The following is a 26664-nucleotide window of genomic DNA, read 5'->3' on the forward strand; positions in this document are numbered from 1 at the left end:
CGATATACATAAGAGACTCTTGCATCAACCATCCCTCTATCATGATTGCTTTTGGCCTTTCTCTTTGTCTAACAAAGTCCTTTAAGATTTTCATGAACCTTTCAAGAAAAAACATCCATCGAACATGAACATCACCACATAACGCCACTTCATCAACCAAATGCACCACAATATATAATTGGCTAGTGAGAGAATTATTCTAGAAAAGTTATCCTTGATCATACACACTGTCTCAATAGCATTGAGATGAGCCATCTCAATGGATATAGGATCTATCTCCTTTAAGGATATGTACCTACATAAATAGCAATTATGTGTACTATTTACCAATACACAACTTGTGAACGCATGAGAATTCCAAATAAGAAATATAACTTATTGATTTAAAGAGAAGGTTTACACCTCACCAAGCTTCCCATTTTGTAAATAGCCTCTCTCATCTTTTTGTACCATAAAGAGAAAATGAAAAAGTGAATATTTATATACCTATAATATCTTTTGCCAATCATGTGTCTCGAGGCCATATAATTGTTCCTCACCTTTCTTTTTGGTCTTTGTGAAGGCACCGTTCAATGAATACATTACTCCTATTGGGTATACGAAAAGAGGTGATCACACTTTTCACCTTATTGTGCTCCCTCTTGGTTAATACCCATGGTGCCTTTGGTAGGACTATTTTTCCACTCTCACTTTCAATTGGCCATGCACTTTGAAGGTGTCCAATGTTTTGTAAGTCATCCCTTGCATCCTTTGTATCTCTTTTACCAAAATTAAATGGTCCCAAATATTTGTTTCCACATTCTTGAAGATATGCATGGGATCTAAGAGATTATTAGTCTTCATGTCACACCAATATGGAAGTCTAAAGAAGATTGAGTGTCTAGACATCCCATTTGGTGGTGGATTGGGAGTGCTTCTCCATGACTTTAACCAATCTCTACCTCTCATCACAAGTGGTGAGACATTATGTGACACACACATACTTGGGATGTGAAGGAGGGAGAAATCGATGATGTTTGTCATACACCACCTTATTAAGTGTAGAGGGCCTTCCCGAAACAAGTGATGGTCCACAAATCAGATATGCATGATGTCATGAGGTTGCCAAACCTAATTTAAAATTGAGATGATTAAGATAGAGATATACACTTAAAGTTTAAAGGCTAAAGCCTTATGCATATAAGATTCAAGTAGGTACCTGAGCACTCCAAGAACCCGAGATAGTCATGCATCGTCCAAAGCAAAACTTCTTTCACCTCCGCCTCATGCCTATTTATTGGCCTTGAAATGTCATGTACTTTGATACCTTGCCATAGTGTCTCAAGATCCTCAATCAAAGGCTCGAGGTACAAATCCATGTTTCCACCTTATACTTTCTTGATACAAGGAGAGCAAGCATGATATGACCTTTCTTGATTTCCACCCATGGAGGGAGGTTGTAATTCACCAATACAATAGGCCAAGTAGATCATGATGTGGACTTGAAGCCAAATGGGTTAACACCATCCATGCCCAAGCCAAGACGTAAGTGACGGGCTCATCTTTAAACTCTGGCCATTGATGCTCCACATGTTTCCATGATGCCGGTGAATCAACTACGATCCTCATGATGCCCTCGATCGAGCACAATGAGTAGCATGCCATGTCATGAGTTTTGCAATCCCCTTACATTTAAACATGTGTTGGATGCGAGGAATGATAGGAAAGTGTCTCATAACCTTTTGGGGAACTTTATATCCTTTTGCAAATCATCCCTATAGCAGCTCTCCCCACATTGTAGACATTGTGTTGCATCTTTATTAATCCCTGCAATAATTGGGGTGGCATACATGTATTTTTGTGTAATACATACCTAGCACAGAGAGCATTTTATGACACCGATCTCGTGAGTTTGATAATAGATTTTGAGGGGGAAGAATCTTCTTAAGAAGCCTACAACATAGGGTAAGAAATCATATGTCAAAATATTAGCAAGGAGAGTATATAGAACATGAAATATTTTTAATAGAATGAAGCGATCTTACCAAAGAAGACTTGTGACACTTGCATGACTCCATCCATAAGTTTTTTGCAAGTTCAATAGCTCCAAGTTTTCTCGTAGTGTGGAGTACAAACATCCCTCATTCAAAGGGGTGCTTGCCTCTCTTTGTTGCAAGGTTTCATCCTCTTGTGACATTGGAGCTTGCTCACTATCTTCTTTGACCTCTCATCTAAAGAAGTCTAACTCAAAAAAATGAGATATTTTTATCTCTCCTCTCTCCTCCTTTAAACCAAATTAAAAAAGTGAGCCAAACTAGTCTAAAACTCGTCCAAAATGGAGCAAACTGGAACTGGAAGCCTCTAGATCCCAGTTGGACTTGGTGGGTGGAAACATTTATATCATTAGAGAATGAAATTTTGCATAATAGATTTTATGCTAAAAGTAGAGTTTTGAGCATTATTCAATTGTCAGAAAAATAAAGAAGATTATGTATAAATTTTCTAGAGTTATTCAATTTATGAGAATTATGGAAATGATTCATTAAAATGGTGAGCTTCCGGTATGGTGTATGAGTGACCAAGGAAGTGGCCTATGAGTGAAGCGCTAGGTGACGTGGAGCCTAGAGGGTGCTGACCATACGGTTCTCGAGCTCTGGGTCGTCTTAGATACCCATGCTTGTGACGAGGAAGAAAAATGAGTTGGAGATCTTTTCTAAATATTGGCATGGATCCGGTTGATTGACCTTGCTGGTCTTCAACGGATGAGTTCATGGCTCTTTTACATGGATCTTGTTGATTAATATAGTTGATCTTCAACACAGAGTCCATATGGATTTTATGAGATTATATTCCTGGGTACTATGGACTAGGAACTATTGAAAAGGCCCCTGAGTGAAGTACTAGGTGAGCCTAGAGGGACTGACCAGGTGGTGAGCGTTTTGATTGCCGATGATACCATAGGTATGCTAAGGAAGGAATGACTAAAATCGGATTTTATGATTGGAAAGTGGAAAAGTTAGAAATTGGACTTGGAAATGGAATAATGAGGGTTAGGATGCAAACACCGTGGTTTTATTACAATGCTATTTTGGAAATAGTTGAGTCTAAGAAAAGGCAATTTCCTATTGGGTGTGTAAGTGGTGTGTCTATTTAAATTTTGCATGAGAGCCGGCTAGGGGGCATGGGAACTCTTTTCCTTGGTACCTGGGACAAAACATAACCAATTTTTTACAATGGATCCTATCAATACAGTGGTTGGGTGGTTGGCTAACCCATGGGATTGGATGGGGTTAGGCTGGACTGATAGATTCCTATAATACATTTCAATTCTGTTCAAGTGACGATAGTTGAAGTAAGTCACTGTGGATAATCCTTGTTCTATGGAAAAGAATCAATGGCTGTGCCTCTTTGATGGGGAAAAAAGTGTTGGTCTCTATGAACCAAGTGCAAGTTCCTCCTTTGATTCAGCCATGTGACCTGCGGGTTCGGTCAGAATACAAATGTTAGTTAAGGCCCTTGACTACGTTAGAAGATTTTTCCTAGATGAATCGCCTATCCTTTCTGGGCGAGGAATTTTTTTTCCTAGGTTTAGTTTTGGAAGAGCCGCAGATTATTCTCTTGTCTAGACATTCGTGGGCGAGGCCCCCAGTGGGAAGCTTTGCCCTGCGCGCAAGGTTGCTACTTTCAGTGCTAGCACTCTAGAATCTGATGCGTAGAGAGGGCATGATCTCAGAGCTGGTATCAGAGCAATTTGGTTGAAGTTGATAAACCAAGAAGTAAGGAATGTCAAAAATTTATGAGTTACCAAATGAAAGATTGTAATTGTGAGTTGAAATGCATACGAATTGATATTCATAATGGAAATTCATAGATTAGAAATTGGGTTTTAGATGGAAGTACCACAATTATGTAGAGTCCCTAACTTGCTTGAGGCCTAAATATGATGACATTTGTCTTATAACACCAAGGACCATGACCATTCGTATATACGGTAGGTATACTGCAGCTCTTTATTGACAATATATACGAGTGAATCTAAGACCTTGAAGTTATAAGCAAAAATGCTATCCTAGATGATGATTTTTTGAATGCTGGTTGATATGATTTTAGAATTTTGGTTAAAAATTGATGAATTGAAGGATGATGATTTTTGAATTTGGGTTGACGAGTTGAATAAGTCATGATGATGATGAATGGAGAGAATTCCAGTAATGATGTTGGTAGCTTGGTAGACAATCAAAGCCTTCAGCAGATCACAATGGGATTAGTGAATCGTGCTAGTGGATCGTGCTGACAAGATTGTTCACAGCTTGATCTTGGGCCCAGTAAACCCAATTGTGGAATAATAAATTGAGAACCTGTATAACTGAAATTCTTATGGAGAATGTTGAGATGAAATTATTGGTCTGATGGTCCATTATTGTGTTAAAGAAATGAATGAACTATTTTTTGATAATGAGTTCTGTATGTTTCTTCCTATAGAAGGGATCTTTATCCAAGGATTCTGAGAGGGTTGACCAAACTTTAAGAAAATCCAGAATCAGTTGGATCTAAAGTTTAACTCCTTTCAGATTTGAAGTGATCTTTTCACCTGAGTGTCTTGGTTAAGTTAGATCTAAAGTTTAACTCCTTTCAGATTTGAAGTGATCTTTTCACCTGAGTGTCTTGGTTAAGTTGGGAAACGGGACTTAACAAAGAATTTTCGTATTGATAGGATCATGGATCGAGGTTGTTGTGGAAGAAATGTTAGCCCCCAACATGATGAGGAAGAGCTCAACCCAGATGTTTGCAAATCTCTTCATAGATCTCAGCCTAGACCTTTCAAAGGTGAAGGAGAGAACTTGGGATAAACATTAGAGAAGTGGATCGAAGCTATGGAAGAGCACTTCGATGTCACTGGTTACAATGAAAAAAGTAAGGTGGCTCTTGCCAGGCTGAAGATCGTAGCTAGAGTAGCATGGAGGAACCACTATGAGACGAACCACTTGGATCTAAACACCTAGACGTGGGATGATCTTAAAGCATACCTCAGAAATAGATTCTATCCTCTAGGCTTTTTTGGAGAAAAAGATGAACGAGTTCCTGGAGCTAACCCAAGGAAGCCGAACTATGGAGGAATATCACTGAGCATTCACTATCCGCCTCAAATACTCACCACCACTGGTGGATGAAGAACAGCTAATGGCTAGGTTCATTCGGGGAATGAACGAGTCCTTGGATACCCTGGTGAAGAATGCTAAGCCAGTTTCTATGGCTGAAGCAGTGTGAATGGCAAAGGATTTCACCAAGGCCTTTGTTGTCAAGGTCTTGTTGAAGACAACACCATCATCTTTCAAAAGATTCATAACCTCGGAAGGTGATTCCAACTTTTTGCATCCTAAGAGACAACAAGGTCCTAATTAAATCCAAGATAGGGGAAGTTATAGAATGGAAGGAAGGCCTTTTCCTCATAATGCAATTCCCTCGAACTCAACTTCCGAAGTTCCACCCTTGAACAAAGGAATTAAATGCTTTAACTACCAAGGATATGATCATCGTAGTATGAATTTCCCGACTCTTTTTGGATCAAGGTTTTCAGGACAAGGAAGTCAAGGACCGAGATTCCAGATTCCAACTCCTTCCTTCCAGAGTAATCAAGGTCCTTCCCGTCAAAATCAGGGAAACCCCAGAGGTAGACTCCCTAACCAACCCTCAACTTCAATGCTGCAAAGTAATGCAAGACCTCAATCTAAGAATTAGGGAAATCAAAGAGAGAAGTTCCCAAACCAGCCATCTACTTCCAAGGCAGTAACGCTTGAAGTAAGCAAAGAAGAAATCGATGAAAGAGATTATCCTCCAGTTGCTGCTTCTGCTGCTGTGGGCAAGATGAGGACATCTCGCATTTTTTAAGTGGGGTAGGATGTAATATTCCTCCCTCCATCTTTTGAGATGTAAAGGTGTAAGAAGGTCTCCTTCAGTCTTTGTAATCATATCCTATTTTAGAATGCAAGAAAACATTATTTTCCCTTGTTTTTGGTCTAGAGAGAGAAAATATTCTAGAGAGAGGTAATATAGTTTTGAAATATTTTTGGATAAGTATTTTCTCCAAGTCAATAGGAAGATATCACCCCTAAAACAGAATCTTAAAAATAATTTTCCAATGTGCATTAGAAATTAAGTGAAAATGTGTATTAGACATCTTGGCCTAGGGGTATATAATTTCAAAAAAAATTGATTAAGGTCCAAATAGTGTTCAAAAAGAGCCAATAAGGTTAATCCAAGTGTTGGAATAAGAAAAAGGCAAAGAATAAAAGAAAATATCCCAAAAATGAGTAAATTATCACATAAGATGAAGAGTTGACTAGTACTCGGTTTATTAGTTAAAAAATGGATTTTTTTAGTTTAAAAATGAAAATTTTGACACCTCAGAATGGGGAGAAGGGCTCATGAAGGAGGCGCCTAGAAATCACATCAAGGGGGACATTTTTAATTCAAAAAAATGAGATATTTTCATCTCTCCTCTCTCCTCCTTCAAACCAAATAAAAAAAGTGAGCCAAACTAGTCTAAAACTTGTCCTTGAAATGAATCAAACTGGAGCTAGAAGCCCCTAGATCCCAGTTGGACTTGGTTGGTGGCCTCCCTCACCTTGAAATAGACCCTCATTCCTTTGTAATATCAACTTTGTGTATTTACATGCCATTATAATCTTTAAATTAGTGTAATTTTATTATCCCTCTATTTTTCCTCTTCTTGGGATGCTTTGGAGCTTCACTAATCTTCATCCTCTCTTGGAGATTACCCTATTCATCTTGGTGGCCAAGCTTTCTCTTGTGGGCTTCACTTCTCTCTAAAGAATCAAGCCAAAATCCAAGGGTAAGCCTAAATCAATGGTGTTTTTCTGTCTTTTTCAATGGTAATATTCTTTCCAACCTCTCTAATGCTTGGGAAGCAATTTAATCAATAATTTTTTCTTAAAACCAAGCTTCTAGTGGTTCATATTATTTAAATGGATTAATGCTAATCCTTTATCCTTAAATATAGTATGTTCGATTAGTAAATCTCTCTTTTAGAAAGATTACTCATCTTTATGGTTGAATCCTTCTTCGAAGAATAGATCTTAGTATTATTCTCATTTTCTTAACCAAAACTCTAGGCTTAACAAGCTAGAGATAGAGATAAAGCATTTTTATGATTTTTATTCTAATTAAAATATAGATTAATTCATTCAAGCTTGTTTTATGATTAGAAAACTCATAATTATTCATTTTAAGTTGAAAGAGAGTTTATGCTAATATTTTTGTAATTATTTTCATATGGGAATGATAATGGGATATTTTTAAAAATAAACAAGAGATTTAAATGTAATTATGCTTATAATTATGCTTGGGTATGCATAATGAATTTTTAGATTAAAAGAGAAAATCCCACCATAATTTAGATAATTAGGAGTAAATATTAAAAGTAGAATTTTTGAGTATTCTCAGAAAATGCAGCAAAGTTATTGCAAAATTTTACTAGTAGAAAATGAACGTTTAGGCATAAATATTTTTTATTTCAAAAGAGGAACTTTGAGTATTATTATTTCATAGAAAATGTGAAAAAACTATTGCAGAATTTTTATTATTAAGAAAATTAATTTTATGCATAATTAAGTTTTATACTAAAAGTGAAATTTTAAGCATTCTCATTTCATAGAAATTATGGGAAAGTTATGGTAAAATCTTTAGAAAATGGAATTTATGCATGAATAACTTTTATACCAAAAGTGAAATTTTCAGTATTATCATTTCTTAGAAAATGTGGGAAAGCTATGGAAAATTTTGTATCATTAGAGAATGAAATTATGCATAATAGATTTTATGCTAAAAGAGGAGTTTTGAGCATTATTCAATTGGTAGAAAAATAACGAAGGTTATGCACAAATTTTCTAGAGTTATTCAATTTATAAGAATTATGGAAATGATTCATTTAGATAAAAATGAATTAGTGTTTATGTTGGAAGAGGAAATATGGGTATAATTGATTTTGTAAATCCCATGAGGTCGTATGCATAAATCTTTTATTCAAAAAGAGGAATATTGAGTATATTTTATTTTGGAAAAATTGAGATAAGAATGAGATAATATTCATGGGAATGCATCAAGAAATCATGGATAAAATTTTAATTAGAAAGAGAAATCACGAAACATAATTAACTTTTGGAATTACAAAGTATATGTCATCTAGATTCTCGAAAAATAGAATCTTGAGGTACATTTTGAATGGAAAAAGGATTTCCCAAAAAAAGACCACAAACACGCTTAGTTGGATGAATATAAATACTTGTGACACGACTGACTTATCCCAAGATTCCCTGGGAAAGGAATCCAGAACTCTTGAAAGGATCGAGGATCCAAAAGAGAATGGAAATTTCCATTCTATTTTGGATCAAGGATCCAAAAGAGAATGGAAATTTAGACTTAATTGAATTGAGTCGAGAAAAGTTATCTTTAAATAAGCCAAGTAATGATCGAGACTTAGAAAGTCCTATCAGTATAAAAGGTAGAGTAACTGTACTTTTAACCGGATTGATGTGGGATGATGTGAGTGGATGTGGGATGAGGTGAATGGCTGTGAATTGATGTGGGATGATGTGAGTGGATGTGAATTGATGTGGGATGATGTGAATGGATGTGAATTGATTTGGGATGATGTGAGTGGATGTGAAATGATATGGGATGATGTGAATGGATGTGAATTGATGTAGGAAAAATGTGGGATAATGAGAAATGACGTGGAATGATATGGGATGATAAGGAATAATATTAAAGGATGTGGAATGATGAGGAAAGATAGCATTTTCGTTCGAACTGTATTTGTATGTGAAACCTTTTTAAAGATTGTTTTATGTCAAGAATGCTGGGGAAGAATTTTGACTATCTTGTGGAATGAGGTTGTGGGGACCTAAGTGAAAAGATTGCAACAACTGACGAAGAGTTAGTGTGTCTCTCACGTGTGGCAAGGTCGGCGGAGGTCTTGATCAGCCTCGGTTTGATTAAAATGGTGAGCTTCCAGTACGGTGGATGAGGGACCAAGGAAGCGGCCTATGAGTGAAGCGCTAGGTGACTTGCGAAGGAGCCTAGAGGGTGCTAACCATACAGTTCTCATGCTCTGGGTCACCCAGAATACCCACGCGTGCGACGAGGAAGAAAAATGAGTTCGAGGTGTTTTCTGAACACGGGCATGTATCTGGTTGATTGACCTTGCTGTTCTTCAAACGGATGAGTTCATGGATCTTGTTGGTTAATCTAGATGATCTTCAACGGAGAGTCCATATGGATTTTATGAGATTATATTCCTAGGTACTATGGGCTAGGAACTATTGAAAAGGTCTCTGAGTGAAGTATTAGGTGAGCCTAGAGGAACTGACCAGGTGGTGAGCGTTTTGGTTGTCGATGATGCCATAAAGTATGCTCAGGAAGGAATGACTAAAATTGGATTTTATGGTTGGAAAGTGGAAAAGTTGGAAATTGGACCTCGAAATGGAATAGTGAGGATTAGGATGGAAACACCGTGGTTTTACTGCAATGATATTTTTGAAATAGTTGAGTCTAAGAAAAGACAATTTCCTATTGGGTGTGTAAGTGGTGTGTCTATTTAAATTTTGCATGAGAGCCGGCTAGGGGGCCTAGGAACTCTTTTCCCTAGTACTCTTTGGACAAAACATAACCAAATTTTTACAATGGATCCTATTAATAAACAGTGGTTGGGCAGTTGGCTAACCCATGGGATTGCATGGGGTTAGGCTGGACTAATGGATTCCTATAATACAATTCAATTTTGTTCAAGTGACCACAGTTGAAGTAAGTCAGAGGATAATCCTTGTTGTATGGAAAAGAATCAACAGTTGTGCCTCTTTGATGGGGAAAAAAGCGTTGGTCTCTATGAACCAAGTGCAAGTTCCTCCTTTGATTCGACCATTTGACCCTGTTGAAAGAACGGTAGAGGGGGAGGAGACACACACACAAGAGCAAACCCTAATGTATATTGCAAACCCTAACCATAGAGGGAAGCCATCTCACATCTCACACAAAGCATAATGCCATAATCCATAATACACACAACACTCTATGAGTTGTGTCCACACTCAACTAACCCTAGCTAATGTCCACACACTAGGACCAGCTGGACACGCGGTCATTTATGTCTCACACATGTTCCTACCTAACATTCCAGCACATAGTATAGCTGGCTCACACTAACATCGAGCTTGAATCTCAACAGTCCCTTTCAAGCTCATGATGTACTGTCGATGAAGATGTATATGAGCTTGGGATATCAAGGCTCTCAACACTCCCCCTCAAGCTTATCCCATGTACTCCCAACATAGTACGGAAGTACTCAAACTTCTCCCTGCTAAGTGGCTTTGTAAAGATGTCTGCCACCTGCTCATCAGTCTTCACATAGTGAAGATCAACTGTACCATCCAGCACCTTCTCTCTGACAAAGTGATAATGGACCTCTATGTGTTTGGTCCTCGCATGAAATACTGGATTCTTGGCCAACTGTATACTGCTCATGTTGTCACAATGAATGACAACTTTGCCATCAATAGGCTCACATAAATCTGCCAAGAGACTCTTTAACCAAACTGCCTCACAAGTAGCAATGACTGCACCTCTATATTCAGCCTCTGTACTGGATAAAGCAACTGTAGGTTGCTTTTTGCTACTCCAACTCACCACGGCACTTCCAAGTGTAAAAGCATAACCACTAGTAGATCTCCTGTCATATGAGCTACGTGCCCAATCAGCATCTATGTAGCCATGTATATCCAAGCTTTTACCACTCTCATAAAGTAGACCATAATGTGCAGTGGTCTTAACATATCTCATAATGCGTCTCACTGCATCCAAATGAGGCTTTCTGGGGCTCTGCATAAACTGGCTTACTAGCCCCACAGCATAACTCAAATCCGGGCATGTGATAGTCATGTAAATGAGACTACCAAACCATCTTTCTGTACATAGATGGATCATCCAACTCATCACCATAATCAGCCCGCAACTTCACATTTTGCTCCAAAGGTGTACTCATAGTCTTACACCCTGTCATGCCATACTTCGCCAACATATCCAATGCATATTGGCACTGTACTAACCATGTACCTACATGATCTTCGATCACTTCTATTCCAAGAAAGTATCTCAACTCACCAAGGTCTTTCATGTCAAATTGCCCACTCAAAGCTTTCTTGACATGCATCACATCTGCACCATGATCACCTGTGATAATCAATTCATCCACATAGATGACGAGTAAAACAATCCCATGCTGTGTCTTCTTCACATAGAGTGAAGAATCTGCTGTAGAAATCTGAAAACCAAGTGAGATAAGATATCTGCTCATCTTATCACTCCAAGCACGAGGTGCTTGCTTCAGACCATACAATGCCTTTTTCAATCTGCATACGTGAGTGGGATATCTTGGGTGTACATACCCTTCTGGCTGTGCCATATACACTTCCTCTTGTAGATCTCCATTTAGAAATGCATTTTTGACATCCATCTGATGCATTTCCCAGCCATTAGCTGTAGCCATAGCAATGACTGCTCTTACTGTGTCCATCTTAGCCACTGGACTAAAAGTTTCATCATAGTCTAGACCTTGGGTTTGTGCATAACCCTTTGCTACCAATCTTGCTTTATGTCTCTCAATAGAACCATCAGGTTTGCACTTCACTTTGTAAACCCATTTACAGCCAATAACATTCTTGTCCTTTGGTAATGTAACCAAATCCCATGTATCATTATGGACCAATGCGTCCATCTCAACATCCATTGCTTTCTCCCATACATGCTCTCCAATAGCCTCTGTGTAGCATGTAGGTTCCACATGTATCATTATGGACCAATGCGTCCATCTCAACATCCATTGCTTTCTCCCATACATGCTCTCCAATAGCCTCTGTGTAGCATGTAGGTTCCACATGCTTCACCATAGATGTCATATATGCATAGTGCATAGCAAAATCTCGATATGTCAATCTGTCAACTGGATATCTGACTCTCTGGGATCTCCGCAATGCATGCGGGTCACTCTGTACACCTGTAACTCTAGCATGTGGTGGCACATATCTGTCCTGCCTAGCACCAGGTGTGCGTAAAACAGGTATGTCAAGCTCCTCATCCAAACTCTCTGAACTCGATGACTCATAACCTGTGATTCCAATTCCTTCGACCTTCTTCTTTCCTTTGTCCATAGCACTACTCCCAGTGCTCACACTCTCATGCCTCAAACGTCTTGACCATGGTCGTACAGTACTACTCTCAGCCTCTGCTCTGCTGGCCCAGACATAGAAGTAGAACTAGAACTTGCTTGTGGTGGCAAGTTCACATGCACATCAGCCTCAAGTGACTCAATGACACCCTCATCTTTTGCTTTGTACCAACTAGCAAGCTCATCAAACACCACATCTCGTGAGATGACCACTTGTCTAGTTTGTGGGTTGTAACATTTGTATGCCTTTCGATCCTGTGCATATCCAACAAATACACATTTCTCTGCCTTGGGATCCAACTTCCTTCTTCTTTCATCAGGCACATGTACATAAGCTATGCATCCAAAAACTTTGAGGTGTCCAATGTCTGGCCTATAACCTGTAAGCCACATCTCTGGCATGCTTCCATGAATGGCTGCTGTAGGTTTTTTGTTTAGTATATACACTGCAGTAGCACATGCTTCTGCCCAATAGTAATCTGGCATGCTCTTTTCATTGAGCATCGCCCTAGCCACTTTACATATGACTCTATTCTTTCTCTCAGCCACACCATTCTGTTGAGGTGTATACCTACAAGTCAATTGTCTTCTTATTCCATGCTTCCTCAAGAAATGCTCAAAAGCTTTTGAGGTGTATTCACCACCTCCATCTGTCCTCAAACATTTAATCCAATAGCCATATTGCTTTTCTGCAAAAGCTTTGAAATCCATAAACTTTTCCAATACTTCACTCTTCTCTCTGAGAAAGTATATCCATGTCATCCTGCTGAAATCATCTATGAATGTCACATAGTATAAAGTGCCTTTGATACATGGGTTTTGTACAGGACCCCATAAATCACTATGTACTATCTCAAGTGGCCTGCTACTCATGTTTCCTTCTCTAGGAAACCTCAACCTTGCCTGCTTTCCAAACTGACAGGCTTCACAAACATGCATATTCCCATCATATTTAAATCTAGGCAATCCACTGACAATGCCTCTTGTTTGCATGTTCTTTAATCTTTGTATATTGACATGTCCTTGGAATCCTCTTATGCCACATATCAATGTCTTGTACCACATTTTTACTTTTGGAGAACATGGCTAATTTTAGCTCAGGAATTCCAGCATCCAGCTTAAACAATCTGCCTTCTTTCTTGCCTTTAGCAATGACTCTACATCCATGTTTGAAGTCCTCAACAAAGCAACCATGCTCGTTGAAACGAACGTGTAATCCTTGTTCCACCATTTGACCAACTGAGGCCAAGCTTTTAGTGATAGAAGGCACATACAACACATCTGACATAGACTTTGTCTGACCATTGTGCATAACCAATGGTACACTTCCAACATGTGTAATGACATGTTGGGTATCATCACCTGTCTCCACATAGCCTTTTACATCCATAGGCTTCATATGCTCAAACCATTCACCATGACATGTCATATGGTTTGATGCTTCAGAGTCCATATACCATGTGTCATCATTCTCAGCATTTGTCATTATCGATCCCACAACATGCTTCATGGCGAACAAATGATTTGCAGTGCCATCATTACTGCTTGATGCATAATTTCCACCACCATGTTGTGCATAATTTCCACCATAATGATTACCACGTTGTACTCTACCCCCTCTCAAATCATTCTGTTTGCGGAAACAATCTCTCGCCATATGACCATATTTCCCACAATAATGGCATTCCACATCTTGCATAGATGTTTGTTGGCCTTGCCAGTGTCCTCTACCACGGGGGTTACCTCTGCCTCTCTGAGGTGCATATCCACGACCACCTCTAGCACCATATGAAGGCTGAAAATTCTGCTGTGGTGACCTATCCTGCCATCCACGACCATTACCACCACGACCACGTGATGTGAATCTCCTCCTACCTCTAAAGCCTCTTTGAGAATAAAAGGCCTGATTTCTGCCATTATCATCATGGCTAGTAGATGCATCCAGAAATGAATCACTGAGTTTGATTTCCTCAACCGGCAAGAGTGAAACCAACTCATCAAAGTCTGGTAAACCTGTACTCCTCACTGAGATAGATGTATCAAAAGATTTGTATTCCTTGCCAAGACCACGCAAGGTAATATCCACCAAATCATCATCAGGCATGGGGGCATTTATTGTGGCCAATGCATCTGCAAACTTCTTGATTTCTTGCACATAATCATGGATGCTCCTCTTATTCCTTTTCACATTATGTATCTGCTATCGCAACTGAGACTTGCGAGCACTCGTATCTGTATCAAACATCTTGACCAAAGTATCTGCTATCACAACTGAGACTTGCGAGCACTCGTATCTGTATCAAACATCTTGACCAAAGTATCCCATGCATCTTTGGGATTCTCAGCATCCTGTATGTGTATGAGCATAGCATCAGAAATACATATAGACAGATAATGCAGCACTTTGAATGCTCTCTCCGACCATTGCTTATGAGCAATAAGCTGCTGCTGTGTAGGTTGTCGAGGTAGCTCAGGCTCTGGCTCAGCACTTGTAATGAGATTCCAAAATCCTTTTCCTTTCAAGAAGCTTTTTATCCTGTACTTCCATGCCTGGAAGTTCTTCCTATCCAGCTTTTCACCAATAATCTGTACTGGATTATCCGACATGTTTGCTTAATGTGCACCTTCTGCACTCGTCCAAATCTGTAACCGAGCCTTCCTTAGCTCAACCACACTCCAATGAGTGTTCCAGATACTCCAAAGTAATCACAAATCTTAAAATTTGATGTAGAAAATCAACCTGTACGCATCCAAGATGAACTGACTCACGCAGTCCAAGATACCCTGTTTTGATGCGCTTCCATGGCTCCAAATCACAATGTAGTGGTGCAATCAAGTATGGACACCTAAACAACCTCAATGTAGAGTATCAACACCATCTGACATGTGTACATATCAATTTTTGAAAACCCCTTTCTCTGTTTTGGGAAAAACAAAAAAAAACAAAAAAACCAGTAGTAAAATGGCTCTAATTTCTTCAATATTTGTTTAAATTGAGCAACCAGGCATTCATTAGCTTAGCAATAGTGTCCATCAACTCCATGTAAGAGGAATTTGTCCAATTGTTTAAGACCAAAGATTAATTGCTCAATTAAAAATGCTTTGTTTCTCTACAAACAACAGTCTGTTTAATCAGCTCATTCCCAGCTCAATTGATGATAATTGATCAATCCAATCACATAGCCCTCTTCTCTAGTGTGTGTAGCAACCAATTGCTAGATCAATTGTGGAATATATCAAGCACCAAGGTGAAATTTGATCCTCCACTTAGCAAAATAGTGAAGATTTGCTCTGTTTCTGCTCTTCAGTCAGCGCCGCCTGCATTTGAGGGATTTGGGAGTTGTTTAAGTGGTAATTGAAGATGGATATAGGTGCCCAACACACTTGGGTATGTGTGCAACCAATCAATGGTTGGATTTTAGCCAAAACCACGCTCCAAATGCATCAATTTTTGACTTGCTTTTCTCTGTTTTGTGAGAGCTCAAAAACCAGAGTTTTTCACACATCCAAATGCTTCCAAAATGCTCCAAAATCACAGTAGGGCTTGCATAGGAGTTGTCAATACATCCCTCATTGTCAGATACATGTTTGTTTTGCTAGATTTGCATGTATTTCCACCATACATCAATGCTTTCAAGCTTTAATGGAAAGCTTCCAAAACCCAGAAATTTGCTTTGCCTTGGACATGCGGTCATTTATGTCTCACACATGTTCCTACCTAACATGCCAGCACATAGCATAGCTGGCTCACACTGACATCGAGCTTGAATCTCAACAGACCCGCGGGTTCAGTCAGAATACAAAGGTTAGTTAAGGCCCTTGACTACGTTAGAAGATTTTTCTTGGAGGAATCGTCTATGCTTTCTTGGCGAGGGATTTCTTTTCTGGGTTGTTCGGTTTGGAAGAGCCGCCAGATTAGTCTCTTGTCCAGACTTTTGTGGGCGAGGCCCCAAGTGGGAAGCTCTGCCCTACACGCAAGGTTGCTACTTCTGTTGCTAGCACTCCAGAATTCGATGCGTAGAGAGGACAAGGATCTCACAATATCAAAGTTTTTCTGTCAACCATGTCTCAGATCTAACTTCCGTCCCTTGATGATCACTATCAGACATCTTTAGCCTAACCAAAACTGATTTAGGGTTCGTACAAAACATACAACAATGTCTAGTACTACAAATTAAGAATTACCCAAGATTTCGTTGCTAAATAGTGACCCACAGTAGCATTTTTTCGTTGCGTAGTAGCAAAATTATGTTTCTTAACAACGAAATTTTGCTACTCACTAGCAACAAACTTTCACTACTTAGCACCAACCTACGAACTCTGACTCTTGCCTAAATCACCCTAGACGGGTGTCAATACCTATCTACTTTCCCTATCCTGCGCATGCACAACTACGCTTGTAGCCCGACCTCTTATACAATAGGGCCTTATGCATAGGCCCTATGCATTTCCCTCTTATGCAATAGGGTTATGCATAGGCCTTATGCAATAGGGATTATGAATAGCCTTATGCATAGGGCTTATGTATAGGGCTTATTCATAGGCCTTATGCAATAGGGCTTATGCATAGCCTTATGTATAGGGCTTATTCATAGGCCTTATGCAATAGCCTTATGTATAGGGCTTATTCATAGGCCTTATGCAATAGGGCTTATGCATAGCCTTATGTATACGCTATGCATAGGGTATGCATAAGCCCTATGCATAGACCTCTTATGCAATAGGGCTAGGCTATGCATAAGCCCTATGGATAGCCCTCTTATGCATAAGCCCTATGGATAGCCCTCTTATGCATAGGTCACCTTATGAAATAGGGCTTATGCATGGGCTTATGCATAGGCCTTACACATAGGCCATATGCAATAGGGCTTAGGCATAGCCTATGTATATAGCTATGCATAGGCTATTCATAGGGTATGCATAAGCCCCATGCATAGCCCTCTTAAGCATAGGCCTTATGAATAGGGCTTATGCATACCCTTATGTATAGGCCCTATGCATAGCCCTATTATTCAATAGGGCTATGCATAGGGCTTATGCATAGGCCTTATGAACTAATGAACTAATGTTTTGATTTATTATGATAATCGTTTGTAGGTCTATTCAAGCAAACAACCACCAAGGGCATAGGCCATGCAGCGATTCATACGGATTCGACTAGTAGAGGTAAGCCCTCTTTGTGTATGCTTATTCTCTTTGTGTTTTTTCACCCTTGGGTGTGTCGTGGATTAGGTTTAGGTCAAGAGCCTATAGGCCGTATGCATACAGCCTATGCATATTGCATATATGGCCTATGCATATGGCTTATGCATAAGCCCTATGCATACGGCCTATGCATAAGGCCTATGCATACGATATGCATAGGCTATGCATGGAGTATGGTTTAGACTATGTATATGCTATGGTTTATGCACAGAGATATGTGGCATTGTTATATGCCATCTAGAATTCTGCTTATCTCAAGCTAGGAGTGGTTATCTGCGGCGAGTAGTAGGTGGTTATAGGTGGACAGCGAGTAGTAGGTGGTTATAGGTGGACGGGGATCCCTCAATCTTCTCAGTATAAAAAAGAGGAGGCTCCTTTGGATTTAATAGTGGGGAGCATGTGGAAAGTCCTTAGAAGCTATCATCCGAAAGGGGCACTGTCCACCCTGCTTGTCTAAGTAGTATTGTAGGATGTCGTAACAATGTTCTAATATCACAGGTTGTATTTTTTTGTCTAATCTTGTGTTGTTGAACATTTTCTCTTGGTTGGCTTGACATTGTCGAGGTAAGTGGCCTTATTTACTCAACATCATGTTTATTTCACCCTTGGGTGCCGGGTTTAGGAAATGGACTTATGCATAGCAATATGGGGCATTGTTATATGCCATCTAGAATGCTACTTATGTCAAGTTAGGAGTAGTTATCCGCGAGTAGGAGCTTATAGTGGAGGGGGAGCCCTCGATCTTCTCACTATCCTTCTCTGGTAAAAGAGGAGTTTCCTTTGGCTTCTTTAATAGTGGGGAGCATGTGGAAAGTCCTCAAAAGCTATCATCCGAAAGGGGCACTGTCCACCCTACTTGTCTATGCAGTATTGTAAGAGTTCTTAACAATGTTCTAATATCACTTGTTGTATTCTTTATGTAATCTTTAATTACGGATTGAGTTATAGCAATCATGTTTTGTTTCCTATGCGCATATGTAGCAGCAATGTCGATCGAGTCGTCACAAGATCCCGATGTGGCCAATATGCTGTCCATTATAAATGAATGATATGGATAGAAAGCTTGTTGGTCACAGTTTACACTGACACAGGTATGGTTCCATCAAACCTTTTCACATACACAAAGTTAATCTTTTATGTATTCTATAAGTCCTATATTTTAATCTTATACGCAAGCAGGAGGGCTTACAGTCGGGGCAGTCAACACCATGGGGGCAAACTACCCTACTTGGCCAGTCGATGTCGTGTGGAAAATCTACCCCACTTACTCAGTCGGGGCAGACCATGCCTTTGATAGGCATGGGGCAAAGTGTTGCAGGCCCATCACAATATGGTTATGATTAGCCTACACCACCTTCCTCTACTAGACCCACCCCTACTCCCTCACATTTGTCTTCACCCATGATGATGACGTAGTAGGAAGTTTGGAGGGGAGAAGAAATACTAGCGGGGGGGAGCAGGCTGCTTTTGCTTTGGCAAAAGTAGCGCTAGGTCTCCTGATGCGTCTCCCCAATAGGATTGCCCTCTTGTTTGGAGCTGCAAGACTGGTACAAATTCTTGCTTCTCCTGAGCCTTTCATCTTTCCTTCCGTGAATTATGATCTCACCTTTGATGTGTTTATCTTTATCTTAACCTAGGAAAGAGGGAGGTGAGGAGTGTTGAAAGTGTGATAAGATAATAGCCAAGTCTAAGTGGCATGTACGTGGATATCCCACTTACACATGGCAGAATTCTCCTCTTCCATGTAGGCATTCTAGAAGAATCTTTCCCAATTATGCACTTACACACACTCCTCCACATCCCACACTCCCCAACTTGTAGCCTTATGGTGAATACTATATTAATAATACAATTAAAATCCATGTGAAGGCCCACTTTTATTTTCCACATCACTAGCCTATCTACTATACCAAAGTATTTATCAAGCATACTTGTGGCATTTACAATGTGTGCATCCTAAATCAAGTAAAACCATTATATTTGAAGATAGAATGCTGTTATCAAGGTAGCCGCCAAGCCGCCGCATCACCACGCCATTATTCCATTGTGGGCGCCGCAATCTTTTTGGACAAGCTTCCACCTTATTACCATTGAGAAACCATTAAAATATATACAAAATTAAAAATGAAAGATATCAATTTTTCATGTCACATCTTTCCCCCCCCAGGAGATCCTCCATGCTTGTCTTGGGGGTCTGCTGGCCATGGTGCTCGAGGGTAAAATATCTTTAGTTGGCACGTCCAAGAACCTCCTGGCCACTTGCATCCTCTAGAGATAGGTGTTATTTTTGAGCTTTTGCTTTATCCTGAAGGGGCCTTCCCAGTGTCGAAGAAGCTTCTTATCTAGCCGTTTCTCCATACGGCCATCATACCTCATGGACTAAGCTTCCTTGCTTGAGTTCTGGCTTCTTCTTCTTCTTTGTGAGAGTGTCATGCCTTGCCTTGCGCCGTTGTTGTGCAGCCTCCAAATTTTGAAGTACTTGAAGTCGCCTCTCATCCAAGGTCTCTAGTTGTACTAGGCTTTGGGCATGTGTTTCTTCTTCATTATTCAAGCGTGCAAAAGATGTGCGAAGGCTTGTGATTTCCAATTTTATTGGCAAAATAGCCTCCATTCCATAAACTAACTGAAAAGGTGTGAAACCAAGAGAGAGTTTGTGAGTTGTCCTATAGGCCCATAGGACCTCTAGCTAATGCACATCCAACTTTCTCTTCATAGTATCCACTAGCTTAGACAAAGATCCACAAAGCAGTCCATTAGTTTTTTCTACTAAACCATTACATTGGGGATAATAGGGAGTTGACATAGCATGCTTTATTTTTAATTTCTGCACCAAAGCTTCATTCAAGTCATTCGTGAAAGACCTCCCCCCATCATAAGGATTTCTAATGGGCACCCAAATCGGGCACCTATGTATTCCCTGAGAAAGGATGCCATAGCCACTGCTTTATTATTGACCATGGCCTTTGCTTGTGCCCACCTTGTTGCATAATCTGTGGCCACCAATATGTAATACTTCCCATGTGAAGAACGAGGAAGTGGGCCCACAAAATCTAATCCCCACCTTTCAAATGGACCATATGCTAGGATAGGATTTAAGGGTCCGTGAACCAATTGCTTATGCCCATATGCCTGGCATACTTCACAGCTTCTAGACCACTCATAGACATCTTTGCTGAGTCGAGACCAATAATAACTTGTGTTAAGAATTCTCTGAGTTGTGCTGACTGAGGCAAAGTGACCTGAACATTCATGACATAATTCCATAATCCTTTTAGATTCTTCCAGGCTCACACCCTCCTAAGAATCTTATCCTTACCTTGCTTGTAAAGAACATCCCCTAGAATTGTGTAAGGACGAGCTTTCCTTTGTAAGCCTTTGCTTTTGTTGAGGATTCAATCTAGGAGGGAAGTATCCTGTATCTAAATAGTGTTGAACATCTTGGAGCTCAGGCCACTCAGGCCAACCTGTATCCATTAATGCAAGAATAGCTACTTTGAAAAGAAGCCAAAGTTTTAGTAGAGCCAATTCATTAGCCTTTTGATTATCCTTCCTGTTAACATGCACAAATTTACAAAACTCAAAAGCTTCTTTTAACTCCATTGCCATTTTATACAATTCTTGGAGATTAGGACTCCTTGCCTTATATTCTCCTTTCATTTGTCGGATGACCAATTGCAAATGCCCTTTAACCTTTACCTCTTTAATTCCATCTTTTATGCAATCTTCTAATCCCCAAGTTAATGCATTGTACTCAGCCAAATTATTTAATATAGCCTTTGGAAATTTCGTATCCTTGGTCCATACCTCTTTTCCTTCTGGATCAAATAGAACTATCCCCTCAATCCCACATTGCCTGGAAGGGCTAAAGGCTCCATCAAAATGCATAGTGAAAGCAGTTGGTGGTGTCTCCAAATCTTCATATACTTGTTCCTTTGTTCCTGTTCCTTCTTCCTCTTCCTTCCTTGTAAGCAAATCTGCAAGAGAGACCCTAGTGGTGTTTTCTATAATAAAAGTGAAAGAGAATTCTTGAAGCTCACAAATGCACTTTGCAATTTTCCCTCCTACAGGATTGGGTTTGTAAGAATTGTAAAGAAGGTTGAGATGTGACGAAGAAAAAAGGGTGAGGTAACAAGTATGACCTGAACTTCTTTATTGAAAAAACAAGAGACAAACCACCTTTCTCCATTTCACCATACCTCTCCTCGGCATCAGTGAGTTGTCAGCTTGCATTATACACTGGTTGCATACGCCCTTGCTCTCCCTTTTGCAAGAGTATAGCACCCACTGAATGTGATGAGACACTTGGGTTTACATAAAAATCCTCCCCCCACCTAGGAGGCTGCACAATTGGATTTTTACTCATGCATTCCTTGAGCAAACAAAAAGATTGAATACATTCTTCTTTGTCAACAGATTTATAGGATACATCTTCTCAGAGAACATGTCAAAGCATTGGTAACACTTTGTTTTACCCAAAATCCTCCTTACCTCCCTTACATTGGTAGGTGGTGGGATGGCTACAATTGCCTGCACCTTCTCAGGATCCATCTCTATGCCTTCTTCTGAGATAACATGTCCCAAGAGAACCACCTTCCTTTATGCTAAGCGGCATTTTCTAGGATTAAGACACCCTTTTGCATCATCAATACTTTGCAAGGCCAACCTCAACTTTTCCAAGTGATGCATGCGGCTTGAATAAATGCAAAAATCATCCAAAAAGACCCTTATAAACTTTCCCAAGTAAGGTGCAAATACCTGACTCATGAAGCGTTGAAAAGTTACTGGTGTTGAAGCCAAATGGCATCACCCTATAGGCATACACTCCCCAAGGGGTGATAAATGAGGTTTTCCTTTGATCTTCTTCACAAATCCGGATTTGAAAGTATCCAGAGTATCCATCACACACTAAAATACAACTCATGACTTGCAACTTGATCCAAAATCTCATCCCCTGAAAGGGTAAAGGATAATAATCCCTCTTTGTGCATGCATGCAGAGGGTGAAAGTCCACTCACACATGTCATTTTCCATCCTTTTTGGGAGTGACTATAACTGAGAAAATCTACTCTGAATTCTCTACTGGAAAAATAAATCCAGCTTCAAGCAAATTAGTTATCTCATTCTTAAGCACCTCTACTTGCAATACTTCCAAATGCCTTAGCCGGCTGTACCATTGGCTTACTTTGGGGCTTGAGATCAATCTTCTGCTCTACTAGGGTAACTTGGCATACTTGTGTGAGTAGTTGTTTGCAAAAAGGTTAGGAAATCCATCCAACATTTTTAAGTAATTCTCCCTTTTCAATACCTATGGACTCATCAAGAAGAAGTTCATTCTGTTGGTGAAGATTAGTGAGGTCCACATCTCCTTTCTTGAACATGGTTGAAGAAGCTTCCCCTTCCAAGGCTCCATTCTCTTCAGCATCCCCTTGATCCCTTCCCAGGGAAAGACCAAATGCAACTCCCTCCACCCCCCCTTCTGAGATGGAATCCTCAGAGCTACCACTTGTCTCCTCTTCATCGGATGACTCTGACTTTGCACTTTCGGAAGTTGAAGGTTCACCTCTTACACGAGACGACTCTTGATGTTGTAGTGGACCTTCTTATTCTCACCTTGTACAATGAGATCACCTGTCTCCCACTTTTGAATTGCTTTCACTTGGCGAAGCCAATATCAATGGGTAAGCCCTAGCATCAAGCTTTGTAGGAATGACCTGGAAATTTGTACAGGCACAGAAATACCACATACATCCACTCCCAAATTCCTGACAATTCCTAAGGTTTTCACCCTACTATTATCAACAAGTTTGATGCGATAGGGAGAGTTAGTAGAAGACAACTTTAAATCGGCATCTTTCATTGTGTTTTCACTCATGACATTGATTGACGCACCTTCATCAATGTATGCATTAGAAATTGTTTGCCCCTCAATGATGACATCACACAAGCACATCATCTCCTACATCAATATCCACCTTTTGAGCCATAGGAGTCCCATTATCCCTCTTCTTCTTTTTCTTAGATTCGCTTGTGCTAGCCAGCTTACCCAATTCCTTTTTGAGCTGTGGAGAGAGTGCCAAAAGCTGCCCAAATGTGATTTGTGCCGTTTTCTCCCTAAGATCTGTTAAGAGGTCATAACTAAGAGATCCTTGTCCAAGAGGAAAGTTAGATTGTCCAATTTTTCTCCTAGATGACTTCTTCTTCTCTTATTTTTCTCCTCTTCTTTAGATTTATCTTCTTGTTCTTCTTCTTCTTTGCTCTCCTAGTTTTATGACCCCTTTTTGCCATTAATGGCATCAATGTTTCCTCTTCTTCTTCTGAGCATGTTTCCTCTAAAAGTGCTAAACTTTTATCCTCTATTTTTCTCAATTTTGGACACTCAATGCGATAGTTCCCCTTCTCTTGACATTCATAGCATGTGACATTACTTCTATTCCTAGGTTTATCCTCAACTCGTGGAATTGTAGGTGGCCTTGGGTTGACTAAGTGTAACTTCAAATCAGCAAATTCTACCATAAGTTGTGCAATGTTATGATCCAAGGATGGAGCTTGTACCTGAGATGAGGTTATCTCTACTCGTGGTGGTGTCGACACACTCCGAGAAATTGGAATGTGGACTCAATATGAAGAGTGGCCTCCTTCTTCAAAGCAATACGAAGAGCCTCTTTAAAATTAGTGGGATCTTTGCTAAGAACTTTTCCATGCAAGCGGGGATCCAAAGCCATGATAAACTTGCTCATCTTAGGGTGCTCCATTGCTCAAGAACTCTTTGAATCTCCCATATAGAAGGTGAAAAAGAAGAAGCAACAACATGTAAAGTAGCTAGTTGATATTTGATGAAGAAGGCTTCATACCTCACTCAAAAGGTAGAAACTGACTCTCCTTCCTTTTGGAAAATCTGATCCAATTGCAATAGTAAAGCATTTCGTGACTCCACTGTCCCAAATCTCTCCTTCATCACTTTGGTCAACCTTTCCCAATCATTCTTGGACTCCTCTGGCAAAGCCTCATGCCAAGTTAAGGCCACATCCTCCAAGAAATCTGGAAGTATTTCTACCCTCTCCATAGACCAACCCGTCAAGCGGCATGCTCGGTTAAACTCTCGGAGATAACTCCCCGGGTCTTCTCTTTCCGATCCTTGGAAGACCGGAATGTTGAACATCTCACACTAAAAGATGAGTAGCAACAAGGAAAGTTTACTTATTTCAAAATAGCTTTTCTTTAATCATGCGGGACCTTGAGGTTAAAATAGAATAGTTCTAGGTAAAACTTGCTCGTCCTCGCCTCCTCCAACAGATGTGACACAAAGTTGGGGTTTTGACTTCGGTCACTTTGTAGAATCAAAACACACTTGTATGAAACCTCATAGCCTCCTCACCTCCCTTTCTCTCCCTAGGTTAAGATAAAGATAAACACATCAAAGGTGAGATCATAATTCATGGAAGGAAAGATGAAAGGCTCAGGAGAAGCAAGAATTTCTGCCAATCTTGCAGCTCCAAACAAGAGGGCAATTCTTTGTTGGAAGAAAATCTTTCGACTCAGGATTATGTGAACCGAAACATACGAGGAATGTTGGTAAGGTTCATCATCATTCAAATTGAGCAATTCGGAGAGAACATCTTAAAGTAAAAGAGAATTTCTGCCAATCTTGCAGCTCCAAACAAGAGCAATTCTTTGTTGGAAGAAAATCTTTCGACTCAGAATTATGTGAACGGAAACATACGGGGAATGTTGGTAAGGTTCATCATCATTCGAATTGGGTGATTTGGACCAAACATCTTAAAGAAAAGAATATAGCAATCACTAACAAGAGGATAAGATACATGGGATTTGCTTTTTGATAAGAGATTAAGAGGAATTAATCATTATTAAGAAGAAATAATGGCCAAAAGTCTATAAAAATAGAGATATACAAAGAATTGCAGTTTCAAATCCATATAGACCATACAAAAGAGGATTAGAAATTTACGTAGAGATTGAAGAGAGCTTCGTGCCTATATAAAAACTTTTAAAAATGGACAACCGAGCAAAAAGTTATGAGCATTTTACTATAAGACTATAAAACTGCCAAAATTCGCCTAAAAGTTAGCAACTTTGGGAGAAATTCTGATCATCAATGAAGTAAAGGATTAAGAAATTAGTTACATGAGTGGAAAGAACATATAAAGAGCTTCCTGAACATATGATAAATTTTAGAAACTAATACCCGAGTGATGAGTAGTTGAAATTTGGGTATTAGACCACAAAAACTGCACTTCCCTCTCTTTGCAGCATGAAACCTCAATTTTCACATAGCCTCTTGCCTTTCATCTCCTTCATGATTCAAGCTAGAGGGTAAGGGTTAACATTGCTCAGCAGACAATCGTAAAGACTTACCTATGGTCCCCAAAGTCTTTCCACATGTTCATTACCGCTAAAACCATTGGTACCTCCAAAGGAGGGCGGCAATAAGGCAAGGGCTACCTTGAGAAGTCACAAGCCCACTAAGATAATAACTCCTTATCTAGCTTATCACAAAGAGGTCCAAAATTGGGTTAAGCATGAGGAGTTAATCCTAAATGAGACATTCACATGTAAAGAGAGTGTTTTAATAACGGTTTGAAGATAAGAGAATGGTAATGACACAAAATTCTCAACTGAGGAGGCTTCATTAATTTTTTTGAAAGGGAGAGTAGGGCTCCTTTTATAAGTGGAGAATCATCCTCTCTTCCATTGTTAAAAATTACAACATAAAAATCTTCAACCCTTTAATGACATAAGGGTAGATGTCACCATCAATTGTCCTCTTAGGCTAAGTCTTCTATTGATTATTAAATTGAAGACTTTTTGACTTTGAAAGTGTAATGAGATAATAGCCAAGTCTAAGTGGCATGTAGGTGGAGATCCCACTTACACATGGCGGAATTCTCCTCTTCCATGTAAGCATTCTAGAAGAATCTTTCCCAATTATGCACCTACACACACTCCTCCACATGCCTTCCACACTCCCCAACTTGTAGCCTTACGGTGAATACTATATTAATAATACATTTAAAATCTGTATTTCCCTTCTCTTTTTTCTCTTTTAATTTTTTCTTTTCTTCTTTTTTCCTTCTCATTGAAGCTTAACCCTATGAAGAGATTTGATTGAGAGCTCTCCATCAAAGCTCTCTATTATGTTTTCTATTTAGAAGCTAGGGTTAGGGTCAAGCTTCAATAAGCAGGGAAAAAGAAAGATTCAATAAGTTACGGCAAAATCTTTCATT

Source organism: Cibotium barometz, chromosome 45 (genome assembly GCF_041138505.1).
Source record: "Cibotium barometz isolate CiBa-2024 chromosome 45, ASM4113850v1, whole genome shotgun sequence".
In the NCBI taxonomy this organism is placed as follows: Eukaryota; Viridiplantae; Streptophyta; class Polypodiopsida; order Cyatheales; family Cibotiaceae; genus Cibotium; species Cibotium barometz.